The following is a 12770-nucleotide window of genomic DNA, read 5'->3' as shown; positions in this document are numbered from 1 at the left end:
ATTCTGGTGGTTTCAATGGGAAGAGTAAGGCCTGATTTTCTGTGTCTATCCGGCTGAACTGAGATTTACTTATTTTTGTAGACAACTTCCATTAAGCCATGTTAGTGGTCTCATTCTGTTGTGTACCTCGTGCCAATTTCTTTGGATGGTTCTAAAGTGATATACATACTACTGTAGTTTTCGGGATCAGATATTGGCTTCTTCCCATCTTAAGAACTTTGTTGCATGGTAACCTCCAGGAATTCGGTGATAAAATTGGGAAAATTATGTCCCCAAACATTCCTTGGAGGAAAAATATCTCTGATATGGATTGTGAGGGCAAATTTCTAGAGGACGGAAGGAGTGCTAAGAGGTCCCAAGTGTTCGATAAATTAAGAACTAACAACAATGCATCACAGTCTCCATGATTTGCAAGGAATCCAATAAAGTGGGGGAATGTGCTATTTGCTTTACTTTCAGGGACAGAGTCCCTGTCTCATACCGGACAAGGACGGCTTGCAGAGGAACTGAGTATGGAACATCAGATGTAGTTGGAAGAAGCCTAACGTCGCCTGCCCTGATGTCATCAGTTGAAGCTCTCTTGCCTGAGGATACCTGAAGTGAAAGGTAAGAAACACTTCACTTTCCAAAGGAACTCAAAGTGCTCAGGTGTTGATGGAGCTCGCAGGAGTTCCTAACCATGAATCATGATCCTTTGGGACCTGGTTCAGGCTCACTGCCTGTGGCTACTCCTGTGATTGGAGAATAGGCCCATTGGTTCGTGGTAAAAGATGTGAATGTCTTGAATTCTGTTCGCTCACCAAACCTGATCTATTTTGAGTATACTAAGTGTAATGGCAGGGGGTACACCAGCGTGCTTGGATCGATGATGATTTCCAATAAAACATTCCTTGGAAAGCTGAACAAAATGAGTGAAAAGTCAATACCGCCACTATCATCGTGACTGAGGTCCAGCACCTTGGATCACAAATGTCACTGAGGGACTCACATGGCCTCCATTCATCTTGCGAGACTTGGATCCAGTGAGAGAGCCTTCAGAATGTTCTTTGCTTGCCTAAATCACCAGAAATCATGGCCTTAATCAAGGCTTCACCTTTTGCTCTAATGATAACATGCTTTCCAGTTGAGGAGATCATTGTCATTATCTTGGAAGTTAGCCCTACCAACTCCATCAACAATAATGTATAGTAGTTTGTGAGGCAAATGTAAGTTTAGCGGGGGCAGCATAGTGCAACCCTGTACACTGGATGTCAGGAAATGTGTTTCTGTCCCTGTCTGAACCTTCGCATGAATGATAACCCTTCTGTTTCATAAAACAGAGATACATAACGGGAAGGTTACAGGTGACATGTGGAATGAGGCAGTAGCAATTCTCAGGAACTATGGGAATGTGGACTCTTCCTGTGTGAAAACAAAGCTCTGTTTTCTTGAAAGACTGATTGTGGACATGGCATTTATGTTGGAAAGAGAGCATTGGAATTTAAAAGGTTGGCATGTATCCTTCTTGTCGGTGGATTCTAGAAGGACATGCTTTGAAATGTCCCAGGATTCATACCACCTTCATGGATGTATGGAGAACACCCATTTTAATCCTAGTTTCTATTTTTATTGTTGGGACATTTTTTGTCAGTCTATCCGGATAGATTGCCAGCAGTTCTTATGGATTGACTGTACCAAAATGGTCTGGACATACATCTCCACCTATTCTAGGATCTAAGAATGTGAGCATGCAAGTTTGTTTCTTACACATACTCCTTCTAGGAATTTTAGATTTGGTATGGCCGTAGAAGATAGGCATGGAGTGTCTGCGGGATTATATTTCCTTATGGTCTTGATGTGGCCTTGCTGAAGATTAACTTGGCATTTTGACTATGTGTTTTGGGGCTGATGGTAGTCCTGTTATCTTAGACATTGTTCTTTTCTCCAAGCAAATATCAACAAGTAATTGTGTTTCCATTTGATTATGAAAGTGAGCTGTATGCTTAGGATCATGCTGTTGATAAAAACATATATATTAGTGACTACAGGTTATGCTTGTGTTTGGTGACCTGAGAGGGTTTGAACAGACACTTTCTCTGTGGTGATCAATGTCACATACCACAGCAATAGCACTCACAGGAATTTAGTACCAGTCAAAACCTGAATAGGAGATATATGAGCATGGACAGAGACAGAGAGAAAGAACAATTGTTGAAGAGGCAAAGCATGTGTGAGACAGAGGAAGAGAGTAAGAGACAGAAAGAGAGAGAGAGGGGGAGGAAAGGGGGGGAAGTGAAAGAGGACAGTCTGATATTAAAGCAGATATCTTGATTGACAGAAATAAGGAATCCAAATAGAGAGAATGTGAATGAGAAACTGAGAAGCTAGGAGAGTCACTGCTAGTCAATTTCAGAGAGAAAGTGAAGAAGCGAGATAGAGAAAGAGTACATAAGAAGTCCATTCATCTAATGTGGATGAGAATCTTATATGATATTTGAATCGGTTCTCATCGAAGGCAGAGTAGGACTAATAGGTGTAGTATGTTATGATTATGGAGGGTGCTCCGATTGTGACCAAAGCTATTAAGATTCTGGTGGTTTCCAGGGAAGAGTAAGGCCTGATTTTCTCTGTCTATCCGGCTGAACTGAGATTTACTTATTTTTGTAGACAACTTCCATTAAGCCATGTTAGTGGTCTCATTCTGTTGTGTACCTCGTGCCAATTTCTTTGGATGTTTCTCAAGTTATGTACATACTACTGTAGTTTTCGGGATCAGATATTGGCTTCGTCCCATCTTAAGAACTTTGTTGCATGGTAACCTCCAGGAATTCGGTGGTAGAATTGGGAAAATTATGTCCCCAAACAGTTCCTTGGAGGAAAAATATCTCTGATATGGATTGTGAGGGCAAATTTCTAGAGGACGGAAGGAGTGCTGAGAGAGCCCAAGTGTTCGATAAATTAAGAACTAATAACAATGCATCACAGTCTCCATGATTTTCAAGGAATCCAATAAAGTGGGGGAATGTGCTATTTGCTTTACTATCAGGGACAGAGTCCCTGTCTCATACCGGACAAGGACGGCTTGCAGAGGAACTGAGTATGGAACATCAGATGAAGTTGGAAGAAGCCTAACATCGCCTGCCCTGATGTCATCAGTTGAAGCTCTCTTGCCTGAGGATACCTGAAGTGAAAGGTAAGAAACACTTGACTTTCCAAAGGAACTCAAAATGCTCAGGTGTTGATGGAGCTCGCAGGAGTTCCCAACCTTGAAACATGATCCTTTGGGACCTGGTTCAGGCTCACTGCCTGTGGCTACTCCTGTGATTGGAGAATAGGCCCATTGGTTCGTGGTAAAGGATGTGAATGTCTTGAATTCTGCTCCCTCACCAAACCTGATCTATTTTGAGTGTACTAAGTGTCATTGCAGGGTGTACACCAGCGTGCTTGGATCGATGATGATTTCCAATAAAACATTCCTTGGAAAGCTGAACAAAATGAGTGAAAACTCAATACCGCCACTATCATCGTGACTGAGGTCCAGCACCTGGGATCACAAATGTCACTGAGGGACTCACATGGCCTCCATTCATCTTGCGAGACTTGGATCCATTGAGAGAGCCTTCAGAATGTTCTTTGCTTGCCTAAATCACCAGAAATCATGGCCTAAATCAAGGCTTCACCTTTTGCTCTAGGGATAACATGCTTTCCAGTTGAGGATATCATTGTCATTATCTTGGAAGTTAGCCCTACCAACTCCATCAACAATAATGTATAGTAGGTTGTGATGCAAATGTAAGTTTAGCGCGGGCAGCATAGTGCAACCCTGTACACTGGATGTCAGGAAATGTGTTTCTGTCCCTGTCTGAACCTTCGCATGAATGATAACCCTTCTGTTTCATAAAACAGAGATACATAACGGGAAGGTTACAGGCGACATGTGGAATGAGGCAGTAGCAATTCTCAGGAACTATGGGAATGTGGACTCTTCCTGTGTGAAAACAAAGCTCTGTTTTCTTGAAAGACTGATTGTGGCCATGGCAATTAGTTTGGAAAGAGAGCCTTGGAATTTAAAAGGTTGGCATGTAGCCTTCTTGTCGGTGGATTCTAGAAGGACATGCTTTCAAATGTCCCAGGATTCATACCACCTTCATGGATGTATGGAGAACACCCATTTTAATCCTAGTATCTATTTTTATTGTTGGGACATTTTTTGTCAGTCTATCCGGGTAGTTTGCCAGCAGTTGTTATGGATTGACTGTACCAAAATGGTCTGGACATACATCTCCACCTATTCTAGGATCTAAGAATGTGATCATGCTAGTTTGTTTCTTACACATACTCCTTCTAGGAATTTTATATTTTGGTATGGCCGTAGAAGATAGGCATGAAGTGTCTGCGGGATTATCTTTCCTTATGGTCTTGATGTGGCCTTGCTGAAGATTAACTTGGCATTTTGGCTATGTGTTTTGGGGCTGATGGTAGTCCTGTTATCTTAGACATTGTTCTTTTCTCCAAGCAAATATCAACAAGAAATTGTGTTTCCATTTGATTATGAAAGTGAGCTGTATGCTTAGGATCATGCTGTTGATAATAAATATATCTCAGTGACAAGAGGTTATGCTTGTTTTTGTTGACCTGAGAGGGTTTGAACAGACACTTTCTCTGTGGTGATCAATGTCAGATACCACAGCAATAGCACTCACAGGAATTTAGTACCAGTCAAAACCTGAAGAGGAGATATATGAGCATGGACAGAGACAGAGAGAAAGAACAATTGTTGAAGAGGCTAAGCATGTGTGAGACAGAGGAAGACAGTAAGAGACAGAAAGAGAGAGAGGGGGGGGGAAGAGAGGGGGTGGGAAGTGAAAGAGGACACTGTGATATAAAGCAGATATCTTGATTGACAGAAATAAGGAAACCAAATAGAGAGAATGTGAGTGAGAAACTGAGAAGCTAGGAGAGTCACTGCTAGTCAATTTCAGAGAGAAAGTGAAGAAGCGAGATAGAGAAAGAGTACATAAGAAGTCCATTCCTCTAATGTGGATGAGAATATAATATGATATTTGAATCGGTTCTCAGCGAAGGCAGAGTAGGACTAATAGGTGTAGTAAGTTATGATTATGGAGGGTGCTCCGATTGTGGCCAAAGCTATTAAGATTCTGGTGGTTTCCATGGGAAGAGTAAGGCCTGATTTTCTCTGTCTATCCGGCTGAACTGAGATTTACTTATTTTTGTAGACAACTTCCATTAAGCCATGTTAGTGGTCTCATTTGTTGTGTACCTCGTGCCAATTTCTTTGGATGGTTCTCAAGTGATGTACATACTACTGTAGTTTTCGGGATCAGATATTGGCTTCGTCCCATCTTAAGAACTTTGTTGCATGGTAATCTCCAGGAATTCGGTGATAGAATTGGGAAAATTATGTCCCCAAACAGTTCCTTGGAGGAAAAATATCTCTGATATGGATTGTGGGGGCAAATTTCTAGAGGACGGAAGGAGTGCTGAGAGAGCCCAAGTGTTCGATAAATTAAGAACTAACAACAATGCATCACAGTCTCCATGATTTTCAAGGAATCCAATAAAGTGGGGGAATGTGCTATTTGCTTTACTTTCAGGGACAGAGTCCCTGTCTCATACCGGACAAGGACGGCTTGCAGAGGATCTGAGTATGGAACATCAGATGAAGTTGGAAGAAGCCTAACATCGCCTGGCCTGATGTCATCAGTTGAAGCTCTCTTGCCTGAGGATACCTGAAGTGAAAGGTAAGAAACACTTGACTTTCCAAAGGAACTCAAAATGCTCAGGTGTTGATGGAGCTCGCAGGAGTTCCCAACCTTGAATCATGATCCTTTGGGACCTGGTTCAGGCTCACTGCCTGTGGCTACTCTTGTGATTGGAGAAGAGGCCCATTGGTTCGTGGTAAAGGATGTGAATGTCTTGAATTCTCTTCCCTCACGAAACCTGATCTATTTTGAGTATAGTAAGTGTCATGGCAGGGGTTACACCAGCGTGCTTGGATCGATGATGATTTCCAATATAACATTCCTTGGAAAGCTGAACAAAATGAGTGAAAACTCAATACCGCCACTATCATCGTGACAGAGGTCCAGCACCTGGGATCACAAATGTCACTGAGGGACTCACATGGCCTCCCTTCATCTTGCGAGACTTGGATCCAGTGAGAGAGCCTTCAGAATGTTCTTTGCTTGCCTAAATCAACAGAAATCATGGCCTAAATCAAGGCTTCACCATTTGCTCTAATGATAACATGCTTTCCAGTTGAGGAGATCATTGTCATTATCTTGGAAGTTAGCCCTACCAACTCCATCAACAATAATGTATAGTAGGTTGTGAGGCAAATGTAAGTTTAGCGGGGGAGGCATAGTGCAACACTGTACACTGGAATGTCAGGAAATGAGTTTCTGTCCCTGTCTGAACCTTCGCATGAATGATAACCCTTCTGTTTCATAAAACAGTGATACATAACGGGAACGTTACAGGCGACATGTGGAATGAGGCAGTAGCAATTCTCAGGAAATATGGGAATGTGGACTCTTACTGTGTGAAAACAAAGCTCTGTTTTCTTGAAAGACTGATTGTGGCCATGGCAATTAGTTTGCAAAGAGAGCCTTGGAATTTAAAAGGTTGGCATGTAGCCTTCTTGTCGGTGGATTCTAGAAGGACATGCTTTCAAATGTCCCAGGATTCATACCACCTTCATGGATGTATGGAGAACACCCATTTTAATCCTAGTATCTAGTTTTATTGTTGGGACATTTTTTGTCAGTCTATCCGGGTAGTTTGCCAGCAGTTCTTATGGATTGACTGTACCAAAATGGTCTGGACATACATCTCCACCTATTCTAGGATCTAAGAATGTGAGCATGCAAGTTTGTTCCTTACACACAGTTCTTCTAGGAATTTTATATTTTGGTATGGCCGTAGAAGATAGGCATGGAGTGTCTGCGGGATTATCTTTCCTTATGGTCTTGAAGTGGCCTTGCTGAAGATTAACTTGGCATTTTGGCTATGTGTTTTAGGGCTGATGGTAGTCCTGTTATCTTAGACATTGTTCTTTTCTCCAAGCAAATATCAACAAGTAATTGTGTTTTCATTTGATTATGAAAGTGCGCTGTATGCTTAGGATCATGCTGTTGATAATAACATATATCTCAGTGACTACAGGTTATGCTTGTGTTTGGTGACCTGAGAGGGTTTGAACAGACACTTTCTCTGTTGTGATCAATGTCAGATACCACAGCCATAGCACTCACAGGAATTTAGTACCAGTCAAAACCTGAATAGGAGATATATGAGCATGGACAGAGACAGAGAGAAAGAACAATTGTTGAAGAGGCTAAGCATGTGTGAGACAGAGGAAGACAGTAAGAGACAGAAAGGGAGAGAGAGGGGGGGGAAGAGAAGGGGTGGGAGGTGAAAGAGGACACTGTGATATTAAAGCAGATATCTTGATTGACAGAAATAAGGAAACCAAATAGAGAGAATGTGAATGAGAAACTGAGAAGCTAGGAGAGTCACTGCTAGTCAATTTCAGAGAGAAAGTGAAGAAGCGAGATAGAGAAGGAGTACATAAGAAGTCCATTCATCTAATGTGGATCAGAATCTTATATGATATTTGAATCGGTTCTCATCGAAGGCAGAGTAGGACTAATAGGTGTAGTATGTTATGATTATGGAGGGTGCTCCGATTATGGCCAAAGCTATTAAGATTCTGGTGGTTTCCATGGGAAGAGTAAGGCCTGATTTTCTCTGTCTATCCGGCTGAACTGAGATTTACTTATTTTTGTAGACAACTTCCATTAAGCCATGTTAGTGGTCTCATTCTGTTGTGTACCTCGTGCCAATTTCTTTGGATGGTTCTCAAGTGATGTACATACTACTGTAGTTTTCGGGATCAGATATTGGCTTCGTCCCATCTTAAGAACTTTGTTGCATGGTAACCTCCAGGAATTCGGTGATAGAATTGGGAAAATTATGTCCCCAAACAGTTCCTTGGACGAAAAATATCTCTGATATGGATTGTGAGGGCAAATTTCTAGAGGACGGAAGGAGTGCTGAGAGAGCGCAAGTGTTCGATAAATTAAGAACTAACAACAATGCATCACAGTCTCCATGATTTTCAAGGAATCCAATAAAGTGGGGGAATGTGCTATTTGCTTTACTTTCAGGGACAGAGTCCCAGTCTCCTACCGGACAAGGACGGCTTGCAGAGGATCTGAGTATGGAACATCAGATGAAGTTGGAAGAAGCCTAACATCGCCTGCCCTGATGTCATCAGTTGAAGCTCTCTTGCCTGAGGATACCTGAAGTGAAAGGTAAGAAACACTTGACTTTCCAAAGGAACTCAAAATGCTCAGGTGTTGATGGAGCTCGCAGGAGTTCCCAACCTTGAATCATGATCCTTTGGGACCTGGTTCAGGCTCACTGCCTGTGGCTACTCCTTTGATTGGAGAATAGGCCCATTGGTTCGTGGTAAAGGATGTGAATGTCTTGAATTCTGCTCCCTCACCAAACCTGATCTATTTTGAGTGTACTAAGTGTCATGTCAGGGGGTACACCAGTGTGCTTGGAGCGATGATGATTTCCAATAAAACATTCCTTGGAAAGCTGAACAAAATGAGTGAAAACTCAATACCGCCACTATCATCGTGACTGAGGTCCAGCACCTGGGATCACAAATGTCACTGAGGGACTCACATGGCCTCCATTCATCTTGCGAGACTTGGATCCATTGAGAGAGCCTTCAGAATGTTCTTTGCTTGCCTAAATCACCAGAAATCATGGCCTAAATCAAGGCTTCACCTTTTGCTCTAATGATAACATGCTTTCCAGTTGAGGAGATCATTGTCATTATCTTGGAAGTTAGCCCTACCAACTCCATCAACAATAATGTATAGTAGGTTGTGAGGCAAATGTAAGTTTAGCGGGGGCAGCATAGTGCAACAATATACACTGGAATGTCAGGAAATGTGTTTCTGTCCCTGTCTGAACCTTCGCATGAATGATAACCCTTCTGTTTCATAAAACAGAGATACATAACGGGAAGGTTACAGGCGACATGTGGAATGAGGCAGTAGCAATTCTCAGGAACTATGGGAATGTGGACTCTTCCTGTGTGAAAACAAAGCTCTGTTTTCTTGAAAGACTGATTGTAGCCATGGCAATTAGGTTGGAAAGAGAGCCTTGGAATTTAAAAGGTTGGCATGTAGCCTTCTTGTCGGTGGATTCTAGAAGGACATGCTTTCAAATGTCCCAGGATTCATACCACCTTCATGGATGTATGGAGAACACCCATTTTAATCCTAGTTTCTATTTTTATTGTTGGGACATTTTTTGTCAGTCTATCCGGGTAGTTTGCCAGCAGTTGTTATGCATTGACTGTACCAAAATGGTCTGGACATACATCTCCACCTATTCTAGGATCTAAGAATGAGATCATGCAAGTTTGTTTCTTACACACACTCCTTCTAAGAATTTTATATTTTGGTATGGCCGTAGAAGATAGGCATGGAGTGTCTGCGGGATTATCTTTCCTTATGGTCTTGATGTGGCCTTCTGAAGATTAACATGGCATTTTGGCTATGTCTTTTGGGGCTGATGGTAGTCCTGTTATCTTAGACATTGTTCTTTTCTCCAAGCAAATATCAACAAGTAATTGTGTTTCCATTTGATTATGAAAGTGAGCTGTATGCTTAGGATCATGCTGTTGATAAAAACATATATATTAGTGACTACAGGTTATGCTTGTGTTTGGTGACCTGAGAGGGTTTGAACAGACACTTTCTCTGTGGTGATCAATGTCACATACCACAGCAATAGCACTCACAGGAATTTAGTACCAGTCAAAACCTGAATAGGAGATATATGAGCATGGACAGAGACAGAGAGAAAGAACAATTGTTGAAGAGGCAAAGCATGTGTGAGACAGAGGAAGAGAGTAAGAGACAGAAAGAGAGAGAGAGGGGGAGGAAAGGGGGGGAAGTGAAAGAGGACAGTCTGATATTAAAGCAGATATCTTGATTGACAGAAATAAGGAATCCAAATAGAGAGAATGTGAATGAGAAACTGAGAAGCTAGGAGAGTCACTGCTAGTCAATTTCAGAGAGAAAGTGAAGAAGCGAGATAGAGAAAGAGTACATAAGAAGTCCATTCATCTAATGTGGATGAGAATCTTATATGATATTTGAATCGGTTCTCATCGAAGGCAGAGTAGGACTAATAGGTGTAGTATGTTATGATTATGGAGGGTGCTCCGATTGTGGCCAAAGCTATTAAGATTCTGGTGGTTTCCAGGGAAGAGTAAGGCCTGATTTTCTCTGTCTATCCGGCTGAACTGAGATTTACTTATTTTTGTAGACAACTTCCATTAAGCCATGTTAGTGGTCTCATTCTGTTGTGTACCTCGTGCCAATTTCTTTGGATGGTTCTCAAGTGATGTACATACTACTGTAGTTTTCGGGATCAGATATTGGCTTCGTCCCATCTTAAGAACTTTGTTGCATGGTAACCTCCAGGAATTCGGTGATAGAATTGGGAAAATTATGTCCCCAAACAGTTCCTTGGAGGAAAAATATCTCTGATATGGATTGTGAGGGCAAATTTCTAGAGGACGGAGGGAGTGCTGAGAGAGCGCAAGTGTTCGATAAATTAAGAACTAATAACAATGCATCACAGTCTCCATGATTTTCAAGGAATCCAATAAAGTGGGGGAATGTGCTATTTGCTTTACTATCAGGGACAGAGTCCCTGTCTCATACCGGACAAGGACGGCTTGCAGAGGAACTGAGTATGGAACATCAGATGAAGTTGGAAGAAGCCTAACATCGCCTGCCCTGATGTCATCAGTTGAAGCTCTCTTGCCTGAGGATACCTGAAGTGAAAGGTAAGAAACACTTGACTTTCCAAAGGAACTCAAAATGCTCAGGTGTTGATGGAGCTCGCAGGAGTTCCCAACCTTGAAACATGATCCTTTGGGACCTGGTTCAGGCTCACTGCCTGTGGCTACTCCTGTGATTGGAGAATAGGCCCATTGGTTCGTGGTAAAGGATGTGAATGTCTTGAATTCTGCTCCCTCACCAAACCTGATCTATTTTGAGTGTACTAAGTGTCATTGCAAGGTGTACACCAGCGTGCTTGGATCGATGATGATTTCCAATAAAACATTCCTTGGAAAGCTGAACAAAATGAGTGAAAACTCAATACCGCCACTATCATCGTGACTGAGGTCCAGCACCTGGGATCACAAATGTCACTGAGGGACTCACATGGCCTCCATTCATCTTGCGAGACTTGGATCCATTGAGAGAGCCTTCAGAATGTTCTTTGCTTGCCTAAATCACCAGAAATCATGGCCTAAATCAAGGCTTCACCTTTTGCTCTTGGGATAACATGCTTTCCAGTTGAGGATATCATTGTCATTATCTTGGAAGTTAGCCCTACCAACTCCATCAACAATAATGTATAGTAGGTTGTGATGCAAATGTAAGTTTAGCGCGGGCAGCATAGTGCAACAATGTACACTGGAATGTCAGGAAATGTGTTTCTGTCCCTGTCTGAACCTTCGCATGAATGATAACCCTTCTGTTTCATAAAACAGAGATACATAACGGGAAGGTTACAGGCGACATGTGGAATGAGGCAGTAGCAATTCTCAGGAACTATGGGAATGTGGACTCTTCCTGTGTGAAAACAAAGCTCTGTTTTCTTGAAAGACTGATTGTGGCCATGGCAATTAGTTTGGAAAGAGAGCCTTGAAATTTATAAGGTTGGCATGTAGCCTTCTTGTCGGTGGATTCTAGAAGGACATGCTTTCAAATGTCCCAGGATTCATACCACCTTCATGGATGTATGGAGAACACCCATTTTAATCCTAGTTTCTATGTTTATTGTTGGGACATTTTTGGTCAGTCTATCCGGGTAGTCTGCCAGCAGTTGTTATGGATTGACTGTACCAAAATGGTCTGGACATACATCTCCACCTATTCTAGGATCTAAGAATGTGATCATGCAAGTTTGTTTCTTACACATACTCCTTCTAGGATTTTTATATTTTGGTACGGCCGTAGAAGATAGGCATGAAGTGTCTGCGGGATTATCTTTCCTTATGGTCTTGATGTGGCCTTGCTGAAGATTAACTTGGCATTTTGGCTATGTGTTTTGGGGCTGATGGTAGTCCTGTTATCTTAGACATTGTTCTTTTCTCCAAGCAAATATCAACAAGAAATTGTGTTTCCATTTGATTATGAAAGTGAGCTGTATGCTTAGGATCATGCTGTTGATAATAACATATATCTCAGTGACTAGAGGTTATGCTTGTGTTTGTTGACCTGAGAGGGTTTGAACAGACACTTTCTCTGTGGTGATCAATGTCAGATACCACAGCAATAGCACTCACAGGAATTTAGTACCAGTCAAAACCTGAATAGGAGATATATGAGCATGGACAGAGACAGAGAGAAAGAACAATTGTTGAAGAGGCTAAGCATGTGTGAGACAGAGGAAGACAGTAAGAGACAGAAAGAGAGAGGGGGGGGGGAAGTGAGGGGGTGGGAAGTGAAAGAGGACACTGTGATATAAAGCAGATATCTTGATTGACAGAAATAAGGAAACCAAATAGAGAGAATGTGAGTGAGAAACTGAGAAGCTAGGAGAGTCACTGCTAGTCAATTTCAGAGAGAAAGTGAAGAAGCGAGATAGAGAAAGAGTACATAAGAAGTCCATTCCTCTAATGTGGATGAGAATATTATATGATACTTGAATCGGTTCTCAGC

At 42.0% G+C, this 12770-nt stretch overlaps 5 non-coding genes across 5 annotated transcripts; all 5 read left to right on the top strand.

Annotated features, from left to right (window-relative positions):
• The first annotated feature begins 859 nt into the window (after positions 1 to 859).
• Positions 860 to 952, top strand: LOC148007540 (small nucleolar RNA SNORD116). Its single transcript, XR_015655549.1, has one exon. It is a non-coding gene; the product is annotated as a small nucleolar RNA SNORD116 (small nucleolar RNA).
• Positions 953 to 3425: 2473 nt separating this feature from the next.
• LOC148007539 (small nucleolar RNA SNORD116) lies at positions 3426 to 3518 on the top strand. The gene has a single exon (XR_015656687.1). It is a non-coding gene; the product is annotated as a small nucleolar RNA SNORD116 (small nucleolar RNA).
• Positions 3519 to 5994: 2476 nt separating this feature from the next.
• LOC148007538 (small nucleolar RNA SNORD116) lies at positions 5995 to 6087 on the top strand. The gene has a single exon (XR_015655591.1). It is a non-coding gene; the product is annotated as a small nucleolar RNA SNORD116 (small nucleolar RNA).
• Positions 6088 to 8568: 2481 nt separating this feature from the next.
• LOC148007537 (small nucleolar RNA SNORD116) lies at positions 8569 to 8661 on the top strand. Its single transcript, XR_015655610.1, has one exon. It is a non-coding gene; the product is annotated as a small nucleolar RNA SNORD116 (small nucleolar RNA).
• A 2474-nt stretch (positions 8662 to 11135) lies between these two features.
• Positions 11136 to 11228, top strand: LOC148007536 (small nucleolar RNA SNORD116). Its single transcript, XR_015656685.1, has one exon. It is a non-coding gene; the product is annotated as a small nucleolar RNA SNORD116 (small nucleolar RNA).
• The last annotated feature ends 1542 nt before the right edge of the window (positions 11229 to 12770 follow it).

The sequence above is a fragment of the Rattus norvegicus genome, chromosome 1 (genome assembly GCF_021556685.1).
Source record: "Rattus norvegicus strain SHRSP/BbbUtx chromosome 1, alternate assembly SHRSP_T2T, whole genome shotgun sequence".
Taxonomy (NCBI): domain Eukaryota; kingdom Metazoa; phylum Chordata; class Mammalia; order Rodentia; family Muridae; genus Rattus; species Rattus norvegicus.
The sequence above is the reverse complement of the archived record's forward strand: the minus strand, read 5'-3'. Positions and strand labels throughout refer to the sequence as shown.